The sequence below is a fragment of the Heterocephalus glaber genome, unplaced genomic scaffold, assembly GCF_053883595.1.
Source record: "Heterocephalus glaber isolate CG9 unplaced genomic scaffold, H.glaber_assembly_v1.0 deba00001451, whole genome shotgun sequence".
NCBI lineage: Eukaryota > Metazoa > Chordata > Mammalia > Rodentia > Bathyergidae > Heterocephalus > Heterocephalus glaber.
The window spans coordinates 4,931,386-4,945,132 of record NW_028258301.1 but is presented as its reverse complement, the minus strand read 5'-3'; the positions used below and the strand labels follow the sequence as shown (position 1 = coordinate 4,945,132).

The 13,747-nt window shown below is 52.5% G+C and overlaps 1 protein-coding gene and 1 long non-coding RNA gene across 13 annotated transcripts in view; one reads left to right on the top strand and one right to left on the bottom strand.

Annotated features, from left to right (window-relative positions):
* The window catches only part of Trabd2b (TraB domain containing 2B), a 273,194-nt gene that overhangs the window by 109,333 nt on the left and 150,114 nt on the right, over nucleotides 1-13,747 (bottom strand). The gene's annotated exons all lie outside the window — the stretch shown is intronic.
* LOC106008106 (uncharacterized) lies at nucleotides 1,609-10,395 on the top strand. Of its 3 annotated transcripts, XR_015452649.1 has the most exons (4): nucleotides 1,609-1,814; nucleotides 3,610-3,759; nucleotides 7,005-7,122; nucleotides 9,326-10,395. It is a non-coding gene; the product is annotated as an uncharacterized LOC106008106 (long non-coding RNA). The 3 variants fall into 3 exon arrangements; XR_015452650.1 differs by lacking the exon at nucleotides 7,005-7,122 and having other exon boundaries at nucleotides 1,615-1,814; XR_002390735.2 differs by lacking the exons at nucleotides 1,609-1,814; nucleotides 3,610-3,759 and adding an exon at nucleotides 4,461-6,912 and having other exon boundaries at nucleotides 9,326-10,394.

Below are 13,747 nucleotides of genomic sequence, written 5' to 3'. Positions count from 1 at the left end.
GACTTCAAAAGACAAGTCTCCATTTTCATTTGCAAAATCAGTATGAAATTCCTAGAGGGCCCGTCTAATTCCTTTGGTTTGACCACACAGCAATTACCAATTTGTGGCAGGGTGGTGGTGGTGGGGGTTGAGCAGGCTCTCCCTGGGTGGGAGGACCTTTGCTCTGCTTTGGTGTTGGGCAGCCACCAGGGAGGGACGGATTACAGTGGGCACCTTCAGGGGACAGAGCGGGGTGGCGTTGGCTGTGTGAGCACTCAGTCTGGATGACAGACATGAGAAGACGCCTCTGCTGTGGACGGCTAAGCCACCGTTACCAGGTAGCTGCAGACAGGGCAGGGCTCAGACCAGCTTCAAACCTGGCACCTGCTATGTGCAGGCTATTTCAGTGCTCTGGTTCCTTCAGAGATGTGCTTCGAGGATGTGGCCCTCAGTTTATCCATCCATCAAATGGAGAGAATATTTGTCCTGCTTGCTTGAGACTAACATTCTTAAAATCTTGGAGTATTTATTACCCTTCATTAGAACACACACACACACACACACACACACACACACACACACACACACATGCTTCTGTTTCCTATGAGCTAGGGTGGGTCCTGAGAGACTTTGCTGCAGGTGTATTGAGGAGGAGCCAGAGGCCAGTGTGAGTGGGCTGAATTCCTACTGATTCCTCACGTTCAGACCCTGTGCTGACTTCCAGGGCCACGACTGGAATCAGCACCCTTTCCATCCTTGTCGTTGTGGACACACAGCCAGGCACTGGGTGGAGCAAGGGAGGAGGCACCCTAGGAGAACTTGCCACAGGTTAATGCAACACTTGCCAAAGCTGTGGCTAAGGGTGGAAAAGGTGCTATGGGAGCTCAGCAGAAGGAGTGGGGATCACAAACAGGGGACTCTTAAAGGAGGTGACTACCAGGATACCCTTCGGGAGCATGCATCTGACACACAGAAGAGAAAGGAGAGGAATTCCAGGTGTCAGCAGCCTGTGTCAAAGGGACTGGGGCTGGATGAGGCTGGCAGGCTCTGGGCTGTCAGATTCCCACCTGCTGGACTGAGGCTGGTGGGCAAGTGGAAGAGGGTGTAGGATGGAACCGGAAGTTAGTAAGCAGGGTGTTAACAGTCAGGTTTTGGGTTTAGAAGCTGCCCTCTGGCTACTGCATTGAGAAAGGATTTGCAGCATAGAGGATGGGCAAGAGACAGCCTCAGTCTTGGGCCAGGATAGGGTAGGAGGCCCTGCCTTGGCCCCGGGGATGCAGGATGAAGTTGGAGCGTTGGGCAATCTCCTGGCTTGGGCAGCTACAGTTCTCCAACTCGGGCCTCTGAGGCTTCCCTGAACCCCTCCACTGCGCCCTCGCTTAGGCCCCGAGTTGGACATGGGCCCTCACTCCCTCCTCCTCTACTTTTGAAATCCCAGTCCCCCTCAGAGGAAGAGCTGGATGAGGAGGGGCATGCCCAGAATGGCAGCAAGGAAAGAAAGCTTAGTGGAACAGCACGGGACCCTGTGCGCTGGCAGTCCAGGGAGTAAACAGCTTTCCCAGGTGCACTGAGGGAGGCAGCTGCATCAAACTTGGCCTCACGAAACATGTGACAAGGTTGGAACACAGCTTCTGTTTCTGACTGTTTGAACTCACAGGAAACACTTCCTGGCAACAGATGGGAACCCTGGAGACTGGCACTGCCAAGGGACACTCAGATGACGTAGTGTCTTCACATCCTGCATGGGGCTCCTTGTGATGCATGGGGAACACAGCCTCAGAGGGGGCAAGAAGGTGCCCAAGGTCACACAGCCAACCAGAGGATGCAGAGGTGAGGTAAGGTGGGAGTGGGCATCTGTCTGCTTCCCTTGGTCAGCTCAGGTCTCCTATGCTCCATAGTCGTAGTCCTCCCACCCCCACCGCAGAAAGGGAAAGTGTTTGTAGACCCAAGGCCAAAGAATGTGAAAGTGAAATCTGAGCCTTTGTCTTGGGAGAAGAACACAGAGAAGCCAGACACTCTGGACAAGCAAAGATCTGCTTACACTGCAGATGGGAAGCTCCATGCAAGGCTCATTGCCGCGCAGGTCTGACCTGGGAGGACAGGCTGAGTGGGGGCAGCAGAGGACTCCCGAGAGAGCCAATTAAAGGGCCAATCTGCTTCCAGGACCCACAGGAGCCGGGGGTGGGTGGGGTGGGGGAGGATCACCTGCCTCAGTCCTTAGGTCTGCCTGGAATTATTTTGCCTGAACCTGCCACCGGCTCCTGCCAGTGCAAGAGGAGACCTTGCTGGCCCCCACTTGTCCACAACCCGGCTCCTCGTGAAGTCTCATCTGTTCTCCTGGCTCTGGTCTGTTTCTCTCTTTTTCCGTGGGCTCCTGCATCCAGGAAGCACAACCAAAGGCCAGAGTCTCTGCCTGCCCTGGGACATCTCGGGCTCTGAGTGACTAGAGGGAATGTGCTTGTGTAAGAATGTGCTTGTGCAAGAGAGAGAGAGAGAGGCATGAGAGGAATGTGGACTGTGCTGGGTGCTGTCCCAGACACTAAGAGGACTAAGCGCAGACCTACATTCTCACAAGCAGCTGACGTGTGTGTTTGTTCCTGGCCACAGATGTGGAGGGGCCGAAGGTACTGAGATTAATGTGACTCAGGCCCCATCTATCCACCTCCATTGCAATCTTGAACTGACCCCTGCTGGGTTTGTGTCTTCAAGCTCCTCCCCCTCCTCTCTGCCCCTTTGACTAGGGCTTCCCTGGACACTCTGCACCCCATGATCTCACACCCTGAACCCCAGAGGACAGCTACATCTTGCATCTGAGCATCCCTGACCTGATGCAGGGCCTACTAGTTCTGGCTCTAACAAGGAAAGAGGATGCCATGTGTTAATCTTTAAAAATCATAAACAAGGCCATGGCATTCCCAGGCTTAAATCCTTCATGGCTCCCCTCTGCTTTAGGAAGAACAATAGGTTTCTTCAAAGTGGCCCCCCGCAGTATTTGGTAGGGCCCTGCCTCTCGAGCCTCACCTTGCTCCCCACTCAGTTTTTATCACTGTTACGTGATGCTGCAGTTTTAAAATGTGCTATTTCTCTCCCACTCAGGGCCTTTGCATGTGCTGATCCATTGGCCAGGTATGGCCTTCCCACCATCCCCCGTTTGCCGCAGAAACTTCTACTTCTATTTAATTAGTGTGTAGGTTCAAGCATAACTCTTGAAAACTCCTTCCCCGGTGCCCCTATTAGCTCAGGAGTTCCCTTCAAAGCTCTCCTACGTCTTGTTCCCTTTCTTCCAGATACTCATAGTAGTTTGTCTTCATACATGTATGTGGTTAGTTTTTATCTAATGCCTGCTTAGTTTAATAATGATGCTAACTACCACTGATCATTTGTTCTATGCCAGGGATCGTGCAAAGTCCACCACAAGTATTATTTCATTTAAGTCCCACAACTCTGTGAATTAGTTCTAATTTTTATACCCATTTTATAGATGAGGCACAGAGTGATTAAGGGACTTGCCTCAGGTCACACAGCAATTAGGTGGTAGATGGACAAGGATAACTTGTCAATTTTAGTTACATCCAATGGCTAAAACCGTCTCCTGTCATCTTCTGCTTTGCTCTTCCTCACATCCCCCAGGACCTGGTGCAGGGCCTGACACGTGTAGCCACTCAGTTGAGGGAAGAGATGGAAGAGGACATGGCGGGAAGGGAAGCAGGAGGGGACGCTGTGCCAGGGGTCCAGAGGAGCAGCCCCTAGAGGCCATGTCGTCTTGTCTCACCAACACCAGTAAGTGTGATTTTTCAACAGGGGGTAGAAGGGGCCACATGGGAACCCAGATGCTCAGGAGAGCTGGGCAAAAGGCCAACACAGACCAGTGCCTCGGGATTAGAGGGCCCAGGAATGGCGCAGTCCAGGGCTTCTCAGCCATGTTTTACCAAATCACAGCCCTTTCCCCACCTCCTTGGGCAGGGGCGTTGAGCCTCAGTTACGGGCAGGGGTTATCAGTCTACGGATGGACGGGGACACTGTCTCCTGCCCGGCCCATGCTGGTGGTGGGAGTGGAATGACTGTGGAGAGGACCCTTTTCATGGTGTCCTCGGCCTCTGCCTCTAGGAGGCCCTCTCTGCGGAAGGAGCCTACTCCTCTCCGAACTGTTTCGAAGACCACGTATGCTGGGGTGCAGACGAGGCAGGGTCCTCTACCCTGCCACACCCAGACCCCAGCAGCCTCAGCCATTCTCAGGGCCTGGGAGGTCAGCAAGCCTGGGAGGCTTCCACCCCAGCTCCCTGGGCCCCCTTTGAAGAGGATCAGGTTCCCCCACAAACATAATTGAATGAAAATATGAGAGAGAAAAGGTCTTTGTTCTCCCATTTACAGTGTCAGAAAATATGTAACAAATTAGCCGTTTATGAGGTAAGAGGAACGCAGAAGTGGTGGGTGGGGTGGCACAAGGGGCCTTTCAGCTCTGCGTGGGGGGCTGTGGGGAGCCAAGCTCAGGACCCATCAACAGTGTGCGGTGGCTGCTGGCTCAGGGCAGCCGTGCAGGCAAATGTGGTGCCAGCTGGTGGGGACCAAGATGGCTTTCAGAAGAGTGGGCCCCATTTCCCAGCCTGCCCCAACAGCTCCCCTGTTCACCCTAACCTTTCTTCCCCACCATGACTACTATCTGGGAGGGCTGGCCTGACGTGCTCAAGGCACAGATGCCTATGTTGCAGAAACCTCCGTGGCTTCCCTGATGGGTGCTCTGAGCCTCAAGACAGGGGATGTGGCTTTCTCTCAATTACCTTTGATTAGCCCAAGCACCAGGTGGTCACAAAGGCCAGGGGTGGGTGCGCGCTGGGTAGGAAGGAGGTCCTCTGCAGGGAGGGGGAAGGCCGAGTCCCTCTGCGGTCTTGTCCTGGCCTCACCCAGTATTCAGAATCACAGGGGGCATGGGATGAGAGCAACCGGAAAGACACTCTTGGCTTCTCATGTTGGCGATGAGGTGGGATTTAACATTGCCTGGCTTGACCCCCATAAGGCTCTGTGTGCAAGGGTTCATAAGCCCGTCACTCACATTTGGTGGCTTTAGCATCTCTTGTTGTGAGATTTCTGAGTCCACGGTCAGACTGCATGTTTTTAGAGACTATGTTTCCCATTCTTGGTATAGTGGCCGGGCTAGGTGCATGGATGGGACTCCTGCTGTCTGTGGCCCTGGGGATGGGACTTTCCAGTCCCTACCTGAGCCCGGCACTCAGCCCTGGCTTCCCTTCCAGTTGGTCAGGGGTGGGAGGCTCATGAGGATGGCTCCAGATCTTTGAGCAGAGAGGCCAGTGAGATCATGGGCCCATGCCGGTCTAGTGGGAGGAGTCTCTGCAAAAAGCGGGGTGCCGGGACCCTGCATGAATATCCTGAGTGTTTGGTCTGCAGTCACAAACACATCGCTTTCCTGGATCTGATTTTATTTATTTTGATTGGATCTTAACAGTTCTTTACAAGGCTGAAACCGAAGCTGCCTGGGGTCCTCTGGAGACTTGCTAAAACTTCAATTGCACCCAGTTTAGTGGAGAAACTTGAAAGTTAATCAGTGGTGAGGGACAATTTGCCTCATTATTTCCAGCCCTGGAATTTGGCCTCAGTTGGAATTCTGGGCCTGGTGTGGACACGGTGCTCTTCGGTGAACACAGCAGGGTCTGTGGCCTATTGGTTTGCTCATGCTCATGCAGAGCCTGGGCTATATGGGTCGATACTCCCTCTGAGGGTGGGTAGTGCCAGGAAGGATTTCCCACTTGGGGAGAACAAGGACTCCCATCCCAGGTTCAAGGCTGCTGCCCCAGATGGGGGTGGATGGACCCTTTTTAGATATGGCAGTCTGAGGGCCTCTGAGGGCTGAGCCCTGCACTGCCATCTGGGGAGGCAGAGTTGGAATCCAATGCAGCTGCTGACCTTGGAAGGTAGGCCAGAGACTTGGGGCTCAATTCCAGTGCCCATCCCACACTCCTGGTCTCAGGTCCCACCTTCCCTCAACAGGCAGGAAAAACAATAATATTACTGTATACGTAAACAGTAATGTTAAGTTCACAGATATTACTTAGTAAGTACTGAGACTCACATACACAATCTCATTTCATCTACCCAAATCCTGTGAAACAATTATTAATATTCCAGTTTTAAAAATAACAAAACTAAGGCTCAGAGAAACTGAGCAACTTGTCAAGGTCACACAGGTAGTGGTAAGTTTTGATTTCAGGCCTTTCTTTCCTCCTGGATCTTTTGACGTGCCCTGTCCTTCCTTCCTCTGGGGATGTGTGCTGGGAGGCTGCCCTATCTGATGTTTGTCCCCCTGCTCACTACTTCAGTCATGTAGAAAGTCCCTCAGCCAGTCCTACCCCAAGTGCACAGGTCCGTAAGCTCTGGGAAGAAATGTGTTCCCGGCTGTCCCAGGAGGGCTGCTGAAGCTTCAGATGTCATTTTCACTCTATGGTGCAAGCAGGCAGCAGGCATTGGGTAGCTGTGCTGCATAAGGCTTAGTGCTATAGAGTCTTGAGAAGGAGACAGTCAGGGAGCAATCAGGGGCTCTGTGGCTGAGTCCACTGTGCCCTGCTCTGGCAGATCAGTTCACTTCCTCAGTATCTTCATCTGAAATAAGAAAGCCCAGGGCTACTTGAGAGATGGTGGGGACTGCAGGAGCTCGACTCAGCTCAGGGACTGGGCTGGGGGAGCAGAAATCAAGACTCTCGAGCTTGGCACTAGAGGGAAGCTGCCTGTGTACCCAGGATAGGAGTTACCACGGTGATGTCCCTGCCAGGCATGCCAGGGTCGTGTGACACCTCTATGACCTCATAGCGGCTGCCACATCCCCAGACTGCTCTAACTTCTACACAGTGCTTTTCCCAAGGAGTGGGAGCCTGCCAGCCTGTCTCCGGCCAGCCCACCGCCCCTGGAACTCTATTGTACCCTGTGAGTCTAGAAAGACCTGCAGAGCTTAGGGGAAGCCAGCCTTTCTCCAGACCACCCCCCAACCCTTGTCACCCTTTCTGTATGCCCTTCAGGCTGTCCTCATCCCTCTTCAAAAGCAACGGATGCAGACATCTGAGGAAGCAAAATATTCAACAAGGGTTGGAAGGAACAATGAGGCGCCGCTGAGTAACTCTCAGCCAACCAGAAAATGTAATTAACCTCACGGCCCACCCAGAGCACTGTGTCATGTGTGTGCTCCCTGCTAACACTCACACGTTGCCATGCATGTGTGCACTCCCAGTCTCAATCCAGACTCCAAATCTCCCTGCAGAGCTCCTTGCCCCAAGTACCTGCATACAGGCTCCAGGAGTGTGCTCACACTTTGCCACTCTCCCCAGCTCCCGACACACACACCCACAGGCCTCCCTAGTCTGCCACTGGTCACCTCGGAGCTCTCCTCCCTCCTGCACACCCATGGGCTGCTCCCGGGAAAGCCCACATCTGTGCTGGGTATTTGCGACCCAGAAGTGAGGTCATTGCTTGGTTTCTGGATTCTGATGTGATGTGAAGTCACTTCTCTTCTATCTTGGGCTCAGACCGGCCCCTTCCAGTCCACCGCCAACTGAGCCATCCTTTCTCCTCTTAGGCAGTGGTGAGCTGGGGACAGATTGTGCTGTGGAATTGAATCCTGGCTCACTCAGTGGCCTTGGGCTAGCTTCTGGGCCTCTCTGAGGACACCTGTAAAATGGAGATATCTTTCTTTTGGGCTATGAAGGTGATCGTGTACATACTATGCTTTTCTTTTCTTTTTTTTTTAACCCTTTTAATCCTTCAGGACAGGTGCTATTGTGATCCCCATTTTAAAGGAAGCAGGCACATAGAGTTGCACATAGAGTGGCAATACTCGGCTGGGATTATCCTTAGCAGCATTACCCTCCCCTAAGATGTCTTTCCATTCTGCTTCTGGCAGCCAAGAGTCAGTGGTAAGACCTGGGGGCACCATGGATCCCCTGAGGCAGGTGGTCTTGCAAGGGAAAGCTGAGGCCCCATGCAGGAAACCACATTCTGAGAGTGTCACCCAGGCCTCACCCTTGGATTGCTGAGCCCAGAGAATCTCCATCCTATCAGCTGCCCTGAAGGCCCATCATCCCAGAGCTACACTCCTCTACCTGGAGGGAGGAGTGATGAGACCTGATGCTGGCGAGGCCATTAGTGAGCACACAGAGGCCAGCCCCGAAGGGCCATGGTGTGAGAAGGTCCTGCTGTTGCTCACATGTTTCCTGGGACACAGTAGGTTTTCATCTGGGGAGACCTGGTACAGGCTGGGAAGGCAGATGGGCAATCTGTAGTTGCACAGGGGAAACAGACAACAGAAAGTCTGCCAAGTTGCTGCAGTGTCAGCACATTCTAGACAATGCACTGAAAAGCCCATCCTCGGCTTCACTTCCAAGTGAGAACAAGGGCCTCACTGCCCCAGTAGGGTCATGCCAGGGTCAATGACTGGTGCACAGGCTTCAGGTGATACTGGGAGGCCTCCAAGCTCTGCCAGCACCATCCTGCCGAGGCAGGCTTCTGCCCTTCCTGACCTCTCCTCCCCAGAGCACTGGCCCTTGCTTGCATTCTCTGGTAATGGGAAGCTCACTAGAGCCCCAGGCTTTGAGAAAAGTCCTTTCTTAACAGGCATGCCTGGTTCTAGAGACTAGATATACCCATTTGCTGGGACAGATGGAGCAGGAGGCCCTGGTGTTCTGGAGGAGGACAGGACAGCCTTGCACCAGACGGGAGCTTTCAGTTAAGCAGGACAGGAAAGCAGAGACCATGGCAGAGGAGCAGCACCAAAGCTGCAGAGGCTGTACAGGTCCTTGTTCCAGGGAGCCATGTGTAGGGTCTCAGTGGGGAGTTCTGAAGTCTGAGTGTGAGTGAAAGTGCACCCATGCCTGTGTGCGTGCATATCTACCTCTGATTGTTAAGAGGGCACACGTGACATAGTGAGACCAAGACTCAAGTCTGAAGCTGGCAAACCTCTTGTGCAGAGCTCCAGTGACCACCTACTGACCATGAACTTCATCTCTTAGGAGCTCTGCACCCTGCAGGCTCGCTGGCCATTACGAAGTCCAATGGGTGGCTAGGGTCACTATGCCCATGTCACAGACGGGAAGCTGAGGCCCAGGCACACAGCTCACGGGTAGGCAGAGGAAATGGCACTCAATCCCATGTCTGCCTGACTCCAAAGGCCATGTCCTGTCCACGCCACATCTCAAACTCAAATAGAGGACACAGGCAGAGGACGATGTGGGAGAGAAGTTCTTGCAACCAAGAGGCTACACAAGTGGGACGAATTACTAAGGGTGATGTTTGAGGCCCCTGATCCTTTAATAGTTTCTTTCCTTCTGCTTTATTCCATTGTTCCCAGACCCTGAGCTTCCTGCAGAGCAGCTAATCGTGGGCAGTTACCACAGTGGCACATCATAAACAGACTGTAAAAGGCCCAGGAGCTCCGCTCACACCCTCCCAGAGCCACAGACTCCCCAGCACATCTGCATACACATGGCTGCCCAGTGGAGGAGGCCAGCGTGGCCACAGCCAGCCCAGCCACAGCCAGCCCGTCCAGGGCCTATCCGGCTGTGTCTTCATCCTGGTCACAGACCCTTCCCGGGAAGATTGAAGGGCCATTTTACTCCTGGGGGATTGCAGGCTCAGAGAGGGGGGTCTTCAGCAAGGCCACAGAGTGAGCAAGCTGCTGGTGAAATGGTTGTTGCACAGAGTAGGAACAAGAATAAAAGTTGAACCCACTGGGCTTCTGTCTGGATGATTCTTCTGCCACACCTTCACCTGGTCAGCACCTGGACTGAGCATCCTTCCTCTATGGGTTTTCATGGATCTCTGGGATTGGATTCTGGGCCCCACAAGGACAGGAACACAGGGGTCCTGGGCATAGCTCCCAACACCCAGCCTGCCCAGAAAGACTCTCACTTCAGGGATCACTGTCTATACACACAAGAAGGACCCCACCCCACCTTCAGGGAAGAGACGAGGAAGATGCTGAGTTCTCCAAATGTAGCACTTCCCCTTTAAGGGAAACGGATCCTCTGAAGTTGTAACATCATGTGAAGCCTTGGACTAGGGGGGTCAGGGGCCTGAGTTCAGGTTCTGTCTCCACTGCTAACTTGCTGTGTGGCATTGGGCAAGTTCCTACTCTGCATATGCCCCCATGCTCCCAGATGGTAGATGCTCAGTAAACATTTCTTAGCCCACCAGCAGTGATTCTCAGTGGGGTGAGTGAGGTGTCAGACTGGGCTGGGCTTGGGTGACAAGGTCATGTGTAGTCTGAAAGTTAAGCAGCTCAGCTGCCTTGAAATGGCCTGTGGTGTCTCCATTCATCACACACAGGGCAGGGCAAGAAAGGCTGGGCTGAAGCTAAGATAACAGACTTAACCGAGAGTGAGGAAGTACCTGTCTAGATAAAAGGAGAGTTCTAATTTTACCACTGAGTTTGGCTGTAGTTTCATTCATGGAATATAATTTCTTCAAAATATATTTAATTCATGATGCGTAATGCATTTTATTTATGTATATATATTTATTTAACATGAACAAAAGAGACCCTGAGATGTTCACGATGAGTTAGAAGCAGCCATAGTGTCCAAAATACAAAGAGAAAGAATTGAGAAATGTTGTCCTGGGAGAAGAGATACTTCCAGAGAGCCAGCCTTGCAGGTGATGCTTAGGAGCCACTGGAATGTGCCAGCCTGCTCCTGCACTGACCATCACAGTCATGTGCTGCCGCATCTGGGGCCTCATCATCCTACCCGGTCAGTCAATGGGTCCGAGCTCCATCTGAGGCTGGGTGAGGAGGTGGAGGACACTCCTGGGGCCCCTGATGAGGACTGCTCAGAATGCTACCCAGGCTCCTCTGGTGCCTTTACCACCATCCAGCCAAGCAGACTCCAGCTGCTGGGCTGTGTGACTATGGAGGCTGCCCCTGAGTTCCCCAAGCCACTGGCTCAGCCCTCCAGAAACACAAGTGGATCAGGGAAATCTGAAGGGAGCACTGAAAATGCTTGATCGCTCCAACAAGAAGTACATTTTCAGCACCCGCATGTGCTCTGCAAAGGGACCACCTGGATTCAAACGCCCGTCACCCTCTCTGTCTGTGAGGCCTGTGGCAAGTCCCTCAGTCTCTGTGCTCTGCCTTCAGGCCCTTAAATTGCCACAACATAAAACATTTGGAGGTGGAGATGGGGCAAAGGAGACACACAAAGGAGGTCCTGATGGCCCAGTGCTTGCAAGAAGTCTTCTCTTCTCTCAGGCTTCTAGAGCAACTCCAGAAAGGGTCTATCAGAAAGGAATCATGGGCACAGCCACTTGTCACTACTCTGAGACGGGGAGCAGAAGTGGGCAACAGCCAGCCACTAGCACTTTGGCTCACACTGAGGCCCACTTCCTGACCTTTCTAATAGGAGGTATTTCAGTAAAGATTCAGCCACCCCCCCCCCCCGAGACTGCCCCTTCAAAGGTGCCCCTCAAAGCCCAGGCAGGTGAACCGGGATGCTGGGCCTCCAGGAGGCAGCAGTCCCCGCAAGTCCAGGTGAGCTTTGCTATGGTCCAGCTTGGTGACCTTGGGCTGGGAGCCTCAGTTTCCCCCCATAAGTGGGGGAGTAGGGAACAATCCAAACTTCCTCATAGGCTTGACTGAGGTATTAAGCCAAATAGGTGCTTAAACACTCAGCACAGGCCACACACACAAAGATGTAACCTAATGGGAGATGTCCCTCTTTCTCTCCGGAACCCCAAGGTTCAGCTTCTGTTTCCTGTTACCCCATGGGATAACACTGTTCCTGTTCTGGCTGTCCCTGAAGTTCCGAAGTCCTGCCAAATTTCCTCCATCATCACAAACAAGGCCCCGGAACTGAAAATCTGCTCCACACCTGCCATGCGCCACCTCTACCTGGAAGCCCATGGAAGTAGTTTAATCTGTCATTCAGCCCCATAGCGTGGGGGACAATGCAGGCACCCCGAACTCTTGCCCCTCTGCCCTCTTTCACTGTGCCATCCACCATGAGTGGATGGCACATGACAGCTATTCTTTAGAACTTGCAGCCTTTGAGGAACACAGAACAGGCCCTCAGCAAGTGGTTCCTTTTTGGGCCTTGAAGGCAGAGGCCAGAGGTGTGAGCCCCCTTATTCAGTGACTCTTTCTAAATGGCCTCTGGCTCGGATATGGGCTCCCATCCTCAGCCTTTCTTGAAAGTCTTTACTATTCTAGATGGACTGGATTTTACCCAGTGACAAAAAGAGCCCCGACATCAGGCATCTACAACCTCAAAGGTGGCCCTTAAAAGATCAACAAGTTCAGCTCTCACATGACCGGTGAAGCCCAGAGTGGTCTCATAGCAAACAGGCAGCAGAGGCATCAGGCCAAGCCCCATGCTCGCTGGTCCCTTGGCCACAGCAGGCTGCCTCTGTCCTGTATGTGCCTTCTGGGCCTTTCTGTCTGTGACCATCATCATGGAGGCTATGACAGTGATGATGGAGATTGTCACTGAAAGACAATGCTCTTGTTTGATGCCTGTGATGTGGGCAGGAAGGAGCAGGTCATGGCAGCCGAGGAAACCGGGGCTTGGAGGGGGAAATGACTCAGAAGGGTCCTATCCCTTGCCTTGTCTCTCGCTGAAAAGTTCCATTTGGACCATGGTTTTAGGGGTCGCAGTCCACAACTGGTGGACCCACTGCTTTTGGGCCTCTGGAGGGGGTGCTGGATGGCAATGGTGGGGCGCACATGGTGGAGCAAACTGCTCACCTCATGGCCACCAGGCCCCGTCGCCTAAAAGTTCCACTGCCTCCTAGCAGTGCTACCCTGGGGACCAAGCTTTTAACACATGGGCCTTTAGGGAAACATTCAAGTTCCAAATTCTAGCATCCAAATTCCAAATTTGTAATTCAGATTTACCCTCTCAGTGACCAGCCCCCAAGAGACTCCCAAGTCTACCTCTTAACTCTTCAAGCCACAGCTGAGCCCCTCCCCATCCTTGTCTCCTTCCTTTCATGCTCCATCAGTTCTAAGATCCAAGTTGGAACACAAACACCAGGCAGAGTCAGCAAACATTCCATGAATAAATTCATGCGTGACATTTAAGACACTCTGAAAACTGCTATCAACCGCACAGTCCTTTGCCACATCCCACTGTTCTCAGGATAAAGTCAACTTTGTCACTGAGCATCAGGGAAAGGCCTTCATAGGCTTTTCCTTCTTACCCGTGGTTATGCTCAAACTGTACTGGACTTCTTGAAAGATCTTCAAAAATGTCAAGCCCTCTCTGGCCTCTGAGCCTTAAATTTGCTTCTGTCCTCCACTCCAGCCAGCCTCTTCCATGCCTCTCTTCTTGATTTATTTCTGTCCATCTTTGGAAATTTCATCACTCCTGAGGCCCTGTCCTGTCTGGTTAGGAATTCTGTGCTCACATTGCTCTCTCTGAAGCCTCTCTGCCCCATCTCAGGATGGCCCCTTCAGGTAGCACATGTTCCTGCTTGTATATGCCTAAAAGTTTATCTCATAGAACTAGAGAATAGCAGAGAAGAGTGGTCAGCAGAGACTGGGAAAGGAGTGGGGAAGGGAAGGGTGGAGCAAGATGGGTCCATGGGTGTAAGAGTAATGTTACACAGCAGAGCAAGACGACTACAGTTAATTGGCAAGAATTAATTTCATAGCTCAGAATAGGTAGTAAAGAATATTTTCAATGTTCCCAATACAAAGAAATGACATACGTCTGAGGTGATAGATTTGGCCGTGACCACGATCTGATCATTACACATTGTATACATGTATTAAAATGTC